The sequence below is a fragment of the Leucoraja erinacea genome, chromosome 27 (genome assembly GCF_028641065.1).
Source record: "Leucoraja erinacea ecotype New England chromosome 27, Leri_hhj_1, whole genome shotgun sequence".
In the NCBI taxonomy this organism is placed as follows: domain Eukaryota; kingdom Metazoa; phylum Chordata; class Chondrichthyes; order Rajiformes; family Rajidae; genus Leucoraja; species Leucoraja erinaceus.
Window position 1 is genome coordinate 21,262,975 of NC_073403.1, and position 12,139 is coordinate 21,275,113.

A 12,139-nucleotide genomic window follows, 5' to 3' on the forward strand; every position below is an offset into this window, starting at 1 on the left:
GGAGTAGACCTGCTGGACCAAATGGCCTCATTTTGCTCCTATGATTTATGAACTTATGAGAACTATTGCCTACAAAGTTTAAATTCAAGGAACTGCAGATACTGGTTTACCAAAAAAACACCTCAAACTCCGGGAGTAATTTGCCGGGTCAGGTAGCATCTCTGGAAGAAGGGTCCTGGCCCATGTCTTTCAGAGATGCTGCCTGACCCACTGAGTTACTTTAGCACTTTATTTATTTTTTGCCCATAACGTTGGTGGATTCTGCATCTTGTTTGAATTGATTGAAAGATACAGCATGGAAACAAGTCGCACTGCCTGCTAACAGAGTCCACGCCATCTATTGATCACCAGTTCTGATTAGTTCAATGCTATCCCATTTTCTCATCCACTCCCTACACAGTAGAGGCAATTTACAGAGGCCAATTAACCTACAAACCCACACGTCCCTGGGATGTGGGAGGAAACCACCACTCACGGAGGAAACTGACACGGTCACAGGCAGAACGTGCAAACACCCCCCACACACACACACACACACACACACACACACACACACACACACACACACACACACACACACACACACACACACACACACACACACACACACACACACACACACACACACACACACACACAGCACCGGAGATCAGGAATAAACCAGAGTCTCTGGCGCTGCGAGTTAGCCACTCTACCAGCTGATCCACTGTGTCACACTTCAAGTTGCTTTTAGCATCATAGAAACATAGAAAATAGGTGCAGGAGTAAGCCATTCGGCCCTTCGAGCCTGCACCGCCATTCAATATGATCATGGCTGATCATCCAACTCAGTATCCTGTACCTGCCTTCTCTCCAAACCTCCTGATCCCTTTAGCCACAAGGGCCACATCTAACTCCCTCTTAAATATAGCAACTGAACTGGCCTCAACTGCCTTCTGTGGCAGAGAGTTCCAGAGACTCACTACTCTCTGCATGAAAAATGTTTTTCTCATCTCGGTCCTAAAGGATTTCCCCTTTATCCTTAAACTGTGACCCCTTGTCCTGGATGACCCCTTGTCCTGGATGACCCCTTGTCCTGAACATCCTTGCTCTTTGGTTCACATTCAACTGCTGCAAATATTAGCTATGTTTACTTGATGATCGGTCATTGTGAGCCAATGAACCATTGCAAGAAGATAGAAGAAAAATGCACCACAGTCATAATCATTTCATTTACTCTCTGGCAAATGCAGACAGAGAGAGGCAGAGTGAAGTACAGTAAATTGGGAGGCTGGAATACAATTCATGCAAAGAACTATGTTGAAATAAATTGAAAAAAATAACATTCATCTTAAAAGCTCACAGTTCAGATTATTGTTTTAAAGTTATATTCTCATTTGCCTATCCTGAATATTTGAGCCAGGGACATCGTCAAAATAATGATATCATAGCTCCAGGTTTATCTTCTAATGCCTGGATATGTGTACTATTAGATATCTTCGCAAGGTCATTGGCTCTCTGTAAAGCAGGCACTGGGATGGTAACGCCAAAGCAGTCTCCGCAGAATCCTCCGACTTCAAATTCCAAGAGTAGAATCATCCAACAAATGCTTCTCTAAACAGAGTGGCACAATGGTGCAGCTACATCACAGCACCTGAGATCCGGGTTTGATCCTGCTTATGGGAGCTGTCTGTGTGGAGTTTATACATTCTCCCTGTGACCGCGTGGGTTTTTCTCTCGGTGCTCCGGTTTCCTCTCACATTCCAAATACGTGCAGGTTTGTAGGTTAATCAACCTCTGTAAAATGCTCCTAGTGTGTCAGACATAGAGCTGGTGTACGGGTGATCGATGATCAGCACTATTTAAAATCTCTTCCCTGTCTGGGAGACCCGACCTTTTCCCTGTCGGGTCTCTGTTGTCATTGGGGCCTAGCACCGTGGAGCGGCCTCCAACCTGAACGACCCGGGAGCTCAGGAGACTGCGGAGCTGCGGAATACTCACCGTCGTCGGGCTGGCCGGCCTCGGAGCGTGGGGAGCGGTGGTGACTCGCTGCTGCGACTCGACTCCTGGGGCTTGGAGGCTCCAGCAACACAGCCGCAGGTCCGGTGGACCGGGACATCGGGAGCTCGTGGGTCCGGGGGAGAGAGTCCGCTTCCCGGAGCTCCCGCAACGCGACCTCTCCAGCCAGTGTCGCGGGGTTGAAACGACCCGGACCGGGACCGTACATCACCTGGCGCAGCTTCATGGCCGTGGAACTCACCATCGCCCGTGGGGGTTCCAACCTTGTACTTTCAGACCGGGAGCGGGGCCGTAAATCGCCCCGCGCGGCCTAAAATGGCAGTGGGACATCATCACCCGCCTGGGGCTTGGACATCGGGAGAGAAATTGAGTGCAGGGGAGAGAAAAGACTTTGCCTTCCATCACAGCGGGTTCACTGTGATGGATGTTTGTGTGAATTTAATTGTGTGTATGTCTGTAGGACATTGTCTTTGTTTGTATGGCTGTGTAAACAAAATTTTGTTTGAGTCTCACTGGGACTCAAATGACAATAAATTTGTATTGTATTGTATTGTATATCCAATCCTAATGGAGGCAACTGAGATTGGAGTAGATAGTTAAGAAGGTCATCATGGACATGGTTGGCTGTGGGCCGTTCTGTGCTGTACAACTCCATGGCTGTCTTGCCTCCCATGATTTGACTGCCATATTTTCATGCCTGCAACAGATAGTCTCCAAAATGATAAACTAACGTTCGCAATTATTTATTAACATTTTTGCCAATGATTTACAAGTGGCGGTCTCCAGTTTTGTCGTAGATTGCCGAGTCTTGAAGCGGAGAGTAGATTAGTCCTGGGACCAATATTGAATAGCACCTGAGTCACTCAGCTGACTCACTGCCACTCCTTTCAGATCATCAGAAAGTTACAATAATTCGATTCATGAAGGGACTTGTGCCACTAAGTTTTGAGCATTCTTTCCTGAACAGGAGATGTGGTTGATGTTGATAGCAACACTAATATAAATGGTGACAGAGAGCAAGAAGGGTCACGACCCAAATCATCACCTATTCCTTTCCTCCAGAGATGCTGTCTGGCTCATTAAGTTACCCCAGCTTTTTGTGTCTATCTTTGTAACAGAGTCTAAATTCCCAAGTATGTTCAACCAAACTTAAGTGCAAAACAAGCAGTAGTGTATGTAATTAATCTGCATAAATTGAGTACATAAATTATCTTTGACTTTGTAAATCAATCCCCATTACTACAATTAGATTTATTCATAATACAGTGTGAATTGTTTCTGTATATTCTGTGATCCACACCATTAGTAGAAGAATGTGGAGGCTAGAATGGTGCGTGGGTTGGAGAATATTACATATAAGGAGCAATTGGTCAAATTTCTCTGGAGCATCGGAGGTTGAGGAGAGACCTGATAGAGATATATAAAATTATGAGTGGCATAGATAGGGTAGACAGTCGGAACCTTTCTCCCATGCTGGAAATTATTCCTTGACATTTCCTTGAGGGCATAGCTTTAAGGTGAGAGGGGCAAAGTTTAAGGGATATGTATAGGGCAAGTTATTTACACAGAGAGTGGTGGGAGCCTGGCGCACACTGCTAGGGAATGTTGGTGGAGGACGATACGAAGGTGGCATTTAAGAAGATTTTAGATAGTCACATGGATATGCAGGGAATGGAGGGATATGGATCATGTGCAGGCAAAGAAGATTTGTTTAACTTGGCATCATGTTCGGCATGGACATTGTGGGCCAAAGTGCAGGTCCTCGCTGTACCATTCTACATTCTATATATTACTCTACAAACAGATAAAAGTTCCCAAACCTGGTATCTGCCTGGTTATGTTAACACGTCTGGTGTAAGAGAACTGCATCCTTAAACACAGACCTTTCCCCTGACTCTCAGTCTGAAGAAGGGTCTCGGCCTAAAACGACCCATTCCAGCTTTTTGTGTCTATCTTTGGTTAAAACCAGCATCTGCAGGTCCTTCCTACATAGTCCTTTGTGTACAGGATGACTTGTTCAGACTACAACTGCATGGACATGAGGTTTTCAGTACCATCCCAGACGCTCTCTCTCCACTCTGAGTGGTCGTGGGCCAGAAATTCCCAGAAGTCGGTGAAGTTGTATTTCTTCAAGAAGGCTCGGAGCACATCCTTAAAACGTTTCCTCAGAGCAGACTCAGAACTGCTGTAGATTTGGGAGCAACAGCAGGAGGAGATTATCAAGAGATACGACTGATTGGCTCTAGCCCGAGTGGGAGGAGAGAAGTGAGTCAGTGCCGGGAAAACAGTTGAAAACTGAGGAATTTGGTTTGTAAATTGGTAAATCAGGCAATTTATCAGTCAATTTAAGCAAGACTGCTCTTAGGGAGCGGCAGTGTGAGTCTTTGGCTCGAGAGTCTTCGGCTGAGGAGACCACGCAATACGCTTGAGTGGTAGAGACGAAAGAAGGAGATGTCAGGCAAGCTGATTCAGTGCGATGCTTGCAGTATGTGGGAGGTCAAGGACACCGCTGGTGCCTCTGGCTGCTACAAATGCGAGAAGTGCATCCAGGTAGAGCTCCTGAAGGACCGTGTTGGGGAACTGGAGAAGCAAGTGGACGACCTCCGGTTCGTCCGAGAAACGGAGTCGTTCCTCGACAAGTCCTACAGTAAGATTGTTACTCCTAAGGTACTGGAAGAGAGAAGGTGGGAGACAGTGAGAAAGGAAGTGAAAGAATGGAATGCCAATGTCCCCGGCTGTTGTACCTCTTGTGAACAGGTTCACCCACTTGGAAGCTGTTGGGACAGAAGACATGTTTACACTGAGCGGCGGACTAGCTTGTGATGCGAATAAGGCTGTTGAGCCAAAACCAAAAAGGCCTAAGGCAGGCAACGCCATTGTAGTGCGAGACTCCATTGTGAGAGGTACGGACAGGGGTTTCTGCAGCAACAGATGGGATGCGAGGATGGTGTGCTGCCTTCCTGGTGCCAGGATCCAGGATGTCACGGACAGAGTGCAGAAAATCCTCAAGGGCGAAGGTGAACATCCGGAAGTGGTAGTGCATGTCGGCACAAACGATGTCGGAAAGAAGGGGATGAATATTCTGCAGCGTGACTTTAGAGAGCTCGGAAAAATGCTGAAAAGCAGGACCTCCAGGGTTGTTATCTCCAGTTTGCTTCCAGCTCCTCGTGCTGGCGAGTAACTAGTGCACGGGGCAGGGATTTAGATTCTTAGATCACTGGGATCTGTTTTGGGGTAAGGGGGAACTGTACAAAAGGGACGGATTGCATCTTAACAGGTGTGGGACCAGCATTCTGGCAGGCAGGTTTGCCACTGCTACACGGGTGGTTTTAAACTGAATAAGGGGGGTGGGGTGTCGAATGGGATAGTGGAGGATGGCGTTAAAGGGAAAGGGTTTCTTAAATGTGTGAGCGTAGAGACAGAGAGGTGTAAATTGAGGGTAGAAGCAATAGGTAGCAAGGTGAAAAGTAAAAGTGGCAGGCCGGCAAATCCAGGGCAAAAATCAAAAAGGGACACTTTTCAGCATAATAGTATAAGGGGTAAGAGTGTTGTAAAAACAAGCCTCAAGGCTTTGTGTCTCAATGCAAGGAGCATTCGTAATAAGGTGGATGAGTTGAATGTGCAGATAGCTATTAATGACTATGATATAGTTGGGATCACGGAGGCATGGCTCCAGGGTGACCAAGGCTGGGAGCTGAACATCCAGGGATATTCAATATTCAGGAGGGATAGACAGAAAGGGAAAGGAGGTGGGGTAGCGTTGCTGGTTAGAGTGCAGATTAACGCAATAGAAAGGAAGGACATTAGCTTTGAGGATGTGGAAGCGATATGGGTAGAGCTGCAAAACACTAAGGGGCAGAAAACGCTAGTGGGAGGTGTGTACAGGCCACCTAACAGTAATAGTGGAGTTGGGGATGGCATCAAACAGGAAATTAGAAATGCGTGCAACAAAGGTAAAACAGTTATAATGGGTGACTTCAATCTACATTCTACTTAACCATAACAATTTGCAATTTGTTATGGATATTGCAATTTGCGTACAGGAATTATACATCTACGGTGGATGCCATCTCCCTTGCACTATGCACAGTAATGGATCACCTTGACAATAAGAACAGCAAAGTCAGGTTGCTGTTCATTGACTGCAGCTCAGCCTTCAAAACCATAATGCTGAAAAAGCTATTCTCTAAACCTCTGGAGATGGATACAAAATGCTGGAGTATCTCAGTGGGTCAGACAACATTTCTGGAGAATATGGATTGGCAACGTTTCGGGTCAGGACCCTTCTTCAGACCTAATCTAAAATTTAGCCTAATAATGTTCTCCGGAGATGAAGCCTGACCCACTGAATTTACTTTAGAGATGCAGCATGGAAACAGGCCCTCCGGCCCACCAAGTCTGCACCGATCAACGATACATTAGTTCTATCCTATACACTAGGGACAATTTACAGAAGCCAATTAACCTACAAACCTACACGTCTTTGGAATGTGGGAGGAAAGTGAAGCACCCGGAGAAAACCAACGTGGTCACAGGGAGAACGTACAAACTCCATCCAGACAGCACCTGCAGTCAGGATTGAACCCAGGTCTCCGGTACTGTAAGGCAGCAACACCATGACTATGCAACTGTGCTGCCCATTTTGACCCAACATGTGTGTCCTTCTTTGGCATAAACCAGCATCTGCAGTTCCTTGTTATTATACCATTTATCCATTTCCGTTTACTCACTTTGTCTCAAACTCCAGACAAGAGCTCCCTCTTCATTTGCCAACAATGCTGGCTCTTTATTTTTAGTCTCCCAGATCCTGTGGTGAATACCCACACCTTCTTACTCTAATTAAACCTTGTTCCACCACTTTTGAATTACAGGTTGAGGTTGTTGCTGCCATTCAAGACTTCACTCTGGCTTATGGTAGTATTCCCTTGCACATTCAACATTCCTCACCACATGCAATGCATTTGCCACTAAGATTATGAATATGGATTTATAGTACAGAGAATGTAGAACAGTGCAGCAGAAGAACAGCTCCTGCAGCCCACAATGTCTGTGTCAAATATAATGTCAAGAACAACTCTTATCTGCCTGCACATAATTTATATCCCTCCATTCCCTGCATATCCATGTGTCTATCCAAAATGCTTTTAAATACAAGTATTATATCTGCCTCCCCCTCCACTCCCGACAGCACCTTCCAGGCATCCACCACCCTTTGTTAAAAAACCTGCCCTGCACATCTCCTTTAAACAATGCCCCTCTCACCTCAAATCCCTCTAATATTTGATATTTCTCCTTTTAATCTCTGCATTTTATTCCATTTTGGCCCTACTAGTCTAGTCACACCCTCACTTCAGTGATCTGCTCAATAAGCTTCTTCACATTTTGCACCAAGAGTCTTGCACAGCACCAATATAGGTAATGTCCCAGAACACCTGCATTTCCTTTCTTCCATGATAAGTGTCTTTGTTTAGTCCATTGGGTCTGGAATCAAGAAGCAAAGAATCCCATCCATCTATATATTACTAAAACTCTGTTCTTGACCGGTTTCGGCTTTCTGTGCTGCGGTTTCCGAGAGTACGCCGCCACCTACGGCCGTCATTTATGGCCACCTCGCTCAGAGCCCCCCTCCGTCGCGTGTGTGCCGAGGATTTTTTCCGTCGTTGAAAATTGACAGAGATATTAATGTTTTTACAACATTCCCCATTCTCTTTGCTGCCCCTGCTGGAGGGAGGGAGGGGGAGAGATTATAAAACCAGGAAGTGGTGTGCCTCAATCAGTCTCTGCAAGTAGTGTGCCTCAATCAGTCTCTGCAGCTTTGAATGACACTGACAAATGTCAACAGCACCGTGAGTACCCTTAATTTGGTTTGAAAATGAAAATATGGTTAGAGGTAAAAAAAAAAAGCACTGCCTGCAAATAGTTGTTTCGGTTTGGGTTGAAGTAAAAAGGCACTCTCCCCTCCTCTCCTCTCTCTCCCCACCTCTCTCTCTCTCTCTCTCCCCCTATCCCTCTCCCTTTCTCTCTCTCTCCCCCTCTCTCCTCTCCTCACCTCTCCCCCCCTCCCCCTCTCTCTCCCCTCTCCCTTCTCCTCTCTCTCTTTCTCCTTCCCACTCTCTTTCTATCTCCTAATTCCTCTCTCCCCACCCCTCCTTCCCTATCTCCCCCCCCCCTCTCTCCCCCCCTCCCCCCCTCCCCCCCTTCCTCCCCCCCCCCCCCCCTCTCCCCCCCCCCCCCCCTCTCCCCCCCCCCTCCCCCCCCCTCCCCTCCGCCCCCCCCCCTCTCCTCCCCCCCCCTCCTCCCCCCCCCTCTCTCCCCCCCCCCCTCTCTCCTCCCCCCACTCTCTCTCTCTAGCTCTCTCTCTCTCTCTCTTCCATTAGTGGGGGGGGGGGGGGTAGGGGGAGGGGGTGGGGGGTAAATTAGTGCCTGTGACCCATGCCCCCCCCCCCCCCACAACCACACATTGGGGGAACAGACCCAACGCGTCTGCACTTGGTCTAGTTGAAATTAAAATCAAAGACACGATCCGTTTTTTTCCCAGGAAATTATTTTTTGCAAAGATCTGTGGGTTGACAGTATTCCAGAACCATGAATTGACTACACCAGGCTCACTTTGATAGTTGCATTCTCTGTTTCGCAGAACTCACCCTTGAGAAAATACAGGAATGGCTGATTGTCAATTATTGAAAGTGCTTTAATGCAGCATTTTAGTCTTTAGCTGTGCAATTACCTGAAAAAAAGCCTTTGGCATCAGTATTTCCATTAAAAAAGCATTAACGATACTAAAAGATCATGATGTTTCTCATAATCATGAATACATGAGGAGCCAAAATGGTTTTCTTATTCCTAAGTTTAATGGCCTTTCTCTGCATCCATTCCATACCTCATCTTCCCTCACTTCTGCATATCTTTCAATAAACAGGAGTACAATAAGTTAACGATAATTTACTACCGATGAAAAAGGACTGTGATGGAAACACACAACAGGTAGCATATGTAAAAAAATAAATAAGGCTAATTTGTTTTAGGTTAATGGCATTTTATCAGGACTGGGGGGAAAAACAAGGATGGGAGTTGAGCCAGGTCCAATAACATTTAAAAGACAGGTAAAGGATAGGAAATGTTTCGAGCGGTATGAGCCAAACGCGGGCAAATGGGACTAGCCTAGTTGGGGTAATTTGGCTGAGTTGGGCCAAAGGGCCTGTTTCTGCAAAAACTGAATTTGCCAGGTGAAGTTTGTGTTTTGCCACAAACATATCAAGCTTACTATGCTTTTTCTGGTACGATTAGGTTCCTGACCTTATCGAAGCAAAGCAAAGATATGTGGATATGAGGCAGAGTAATACATCCCAAAGGTGATGTAAAATTGGCATCAATGCAGCATTTACAGAATGCAACATTTAGGATTTCAGGTGAAAGTAGACATTGATGAGCAAGTTGCTAAGTGAATTTCAGTTGATGGTATTGACAATGACATCTTTCTTCATTGTGTAGACTAATTGGGCTGTGGTTGACTGAATTAGATTTGGGAACATCCCTGGACAATTTACGTGAAATTGAAAAAAATAACCCGCAGCGTCCATGCTCTTTTCTTTCTGCTTCTGATCCACCCAGTTTATCTGCTCCCTTACTATATTCCATCTGCTGAACATGCACACACTACACCAGGTCTCCTATCTTCCCCCCAGTAACCAGATACACATCTGGAACGGGTACATAAAGCCCATGGCTACAACAGCATTTCAGAGATGGAATATATTTTGGTGAGAGAGCCAGCTTCATTACACCCCAAAACCTGTCCGCAACTTGCAAGGCAGAAGTCAGGATGGTGTGTGAACATCCTCCACTCGCTTGGAGGAGTGCAGCCTCAATAACACTCAACAAACAAGACAAGCAGCCTGCTCAAACTAATAATACTTCCACACCCTAAACATTCCCGCACACCACCACCAGTGAGCCATGGAAACACTGTTAATGAACAGAACCAAAGAACACTTGGGATCAAAATAATATAATAATGAATTGTCAGCATGGATTTCATAAAGGAATGCCTTGCTTGACTAGCCTCATTGAATTCTTTTTTGAAGAGGTGCCCAGAGGGAGTAGACGGGGTAATGCAGTCAAATGCAATTCATCTGTATCTTCAAGAGATCGATAAGGTACCTCATAATAGATTAATGAGTAAGGTCAGAGAAGAGAAGTGAATAGAAGAGAAGTAGCAGAATCAATTAGAAGCTGGTTGGAAGGCAAAGAGCAGAGGATATGAATAAAGTGAAAGTGAAAGAAGATGGGACAATGATGTTCATCACGGGTTGTTGCTGGAACCATTTCTGTCCACAACTTACATTCAGTTTTATAGGTTTTGGAATCAATCATCCAATTTCCAAATTTGTGGATGATTCCTAACCAGGGAAATTCAAAGGAGCAATGGATTAAAAAGAACATTAATACATTTCTAGCATGGGTAAATAATTGGCAGAGGGACATGGTAATAAGTTTTGATGCAAAGAATCGGGAGGTCATCTGGTCTGATCTGGAAAATGCGAGACTAAGTAAGCTAGGAATCCCAGGATACAAAGACATCGATTACCTGACCTCCCGGTGGCTCAGCACTTCAACTCCCCCTCCCATTCCCAATCCGACCTCTCTGTCCTGGGTCTCCTCCATTGCCAGAGTAAGCAACACCGGAAATTGGAGGAACAGCACCTCATATTTCGTTTGGGGGGGCTGCATCCTGCAGGCATGAACATCGAATTCTCCCAATTTTGTTAGCCCTTGCGGTCTCCTCCCCTTCCTCAGGCCTCGTGCTGTCTCCTCCCACCCCCCCAGCCCTCGGGCTCCTCCTCCTCCTTTTTCCTTCCTTCTCCCCGCCACCCCCTACCAGTCTGAAGAAGGGTTTCGGCCCGAAACGTTACCCATTTCCTTTGCTCCATAGATGCTGCTGCACCCGCTGAGTTTCTCCAACATTTTTGTGTACCTTCGATTATTATAAGCTGTGTCGCAGGTTAATCAAACCACAATGAGAATGAACAAAACGTGAGGGTCCACTGTATTTCTCAGGGAGAAGAGCTGAAATCTAGGAAGTTATGCTAAACCAGTATTGACTCGAGGTGAGATCACACTGAGAGCACCACATGCATTCATGGTCATTATATTGTAAATGGAATGCAGAGGAAGGGAATGGTGGCAGAAAGGTTTACACAGATATACACAGATGCATTACAGTAGAAAAAGATGATTGAACTAGTTTTCACTGCTCTTGAGAAAAGAAGGAATGATTTTCTAAAGGTCTTTAAAGTAGCAAACATATTTTGATAAAGTGGATGTGGAATGTGTCCATTTGTATGGAGGATTATTACCGCAGCCCAACAACAGAAATCCAATAACATATTTACAAGAAACTTCCATACCCAAAGAATGATGAGAATGTTTAACCAGCTATTGCATGGATTTGCTGATGTGAATAGCATGGACAGATTTTAAATGGGGGCCGGACATGCAATGAGAACGAAAGGAGTCGGGGGTCACGTTGATGAGAAGTGATAGGATGCAACTGGTGAAGGCCCTAGACATGTATACGGCATGAGAAGGAAGTGCAGATGCAGGAATGTTAAGCAAAACACAAACTGCTGTAGGAACTCAGTGGGTAGGGCAGCAACTGCAGAGGGGTGGTGGTGGATAGGCTATGTTTCAGGTTGGAACTGGGTGCCTGAAGATGGGTCCTGAACTCAACTGTCACCTATCTATTCCCTCCACAGATGCTGCCTGACCCACTGAGTTACTCTGGCACTTTATGTTTTATTTAGACATGTATATGGCCTGGTTGGACCAACCAACCTGCTTCTTGCCACATATTCTGTGTAAGTCTATGTGCAGGGTGGTGAATGTAATGATATTCAATAGGTATAAGGGTTAGCAAGTTCCATTCATTAACTGAGAAAGATACCGTCACAATTCTGAAATTAAATCAGAATATTGGTACCACTCAATATCATCAGGAGCATCTGTGGAGACAGGAATGGAATTAATGTTAATCATTTTCATTAAGATAAAATTATATTGGTAAATATATGAACAATTCATGAAACTAATGTCATGAATTAAACATTTGAAACTGTAATGCAAGAATGTTCATTCGATAGAG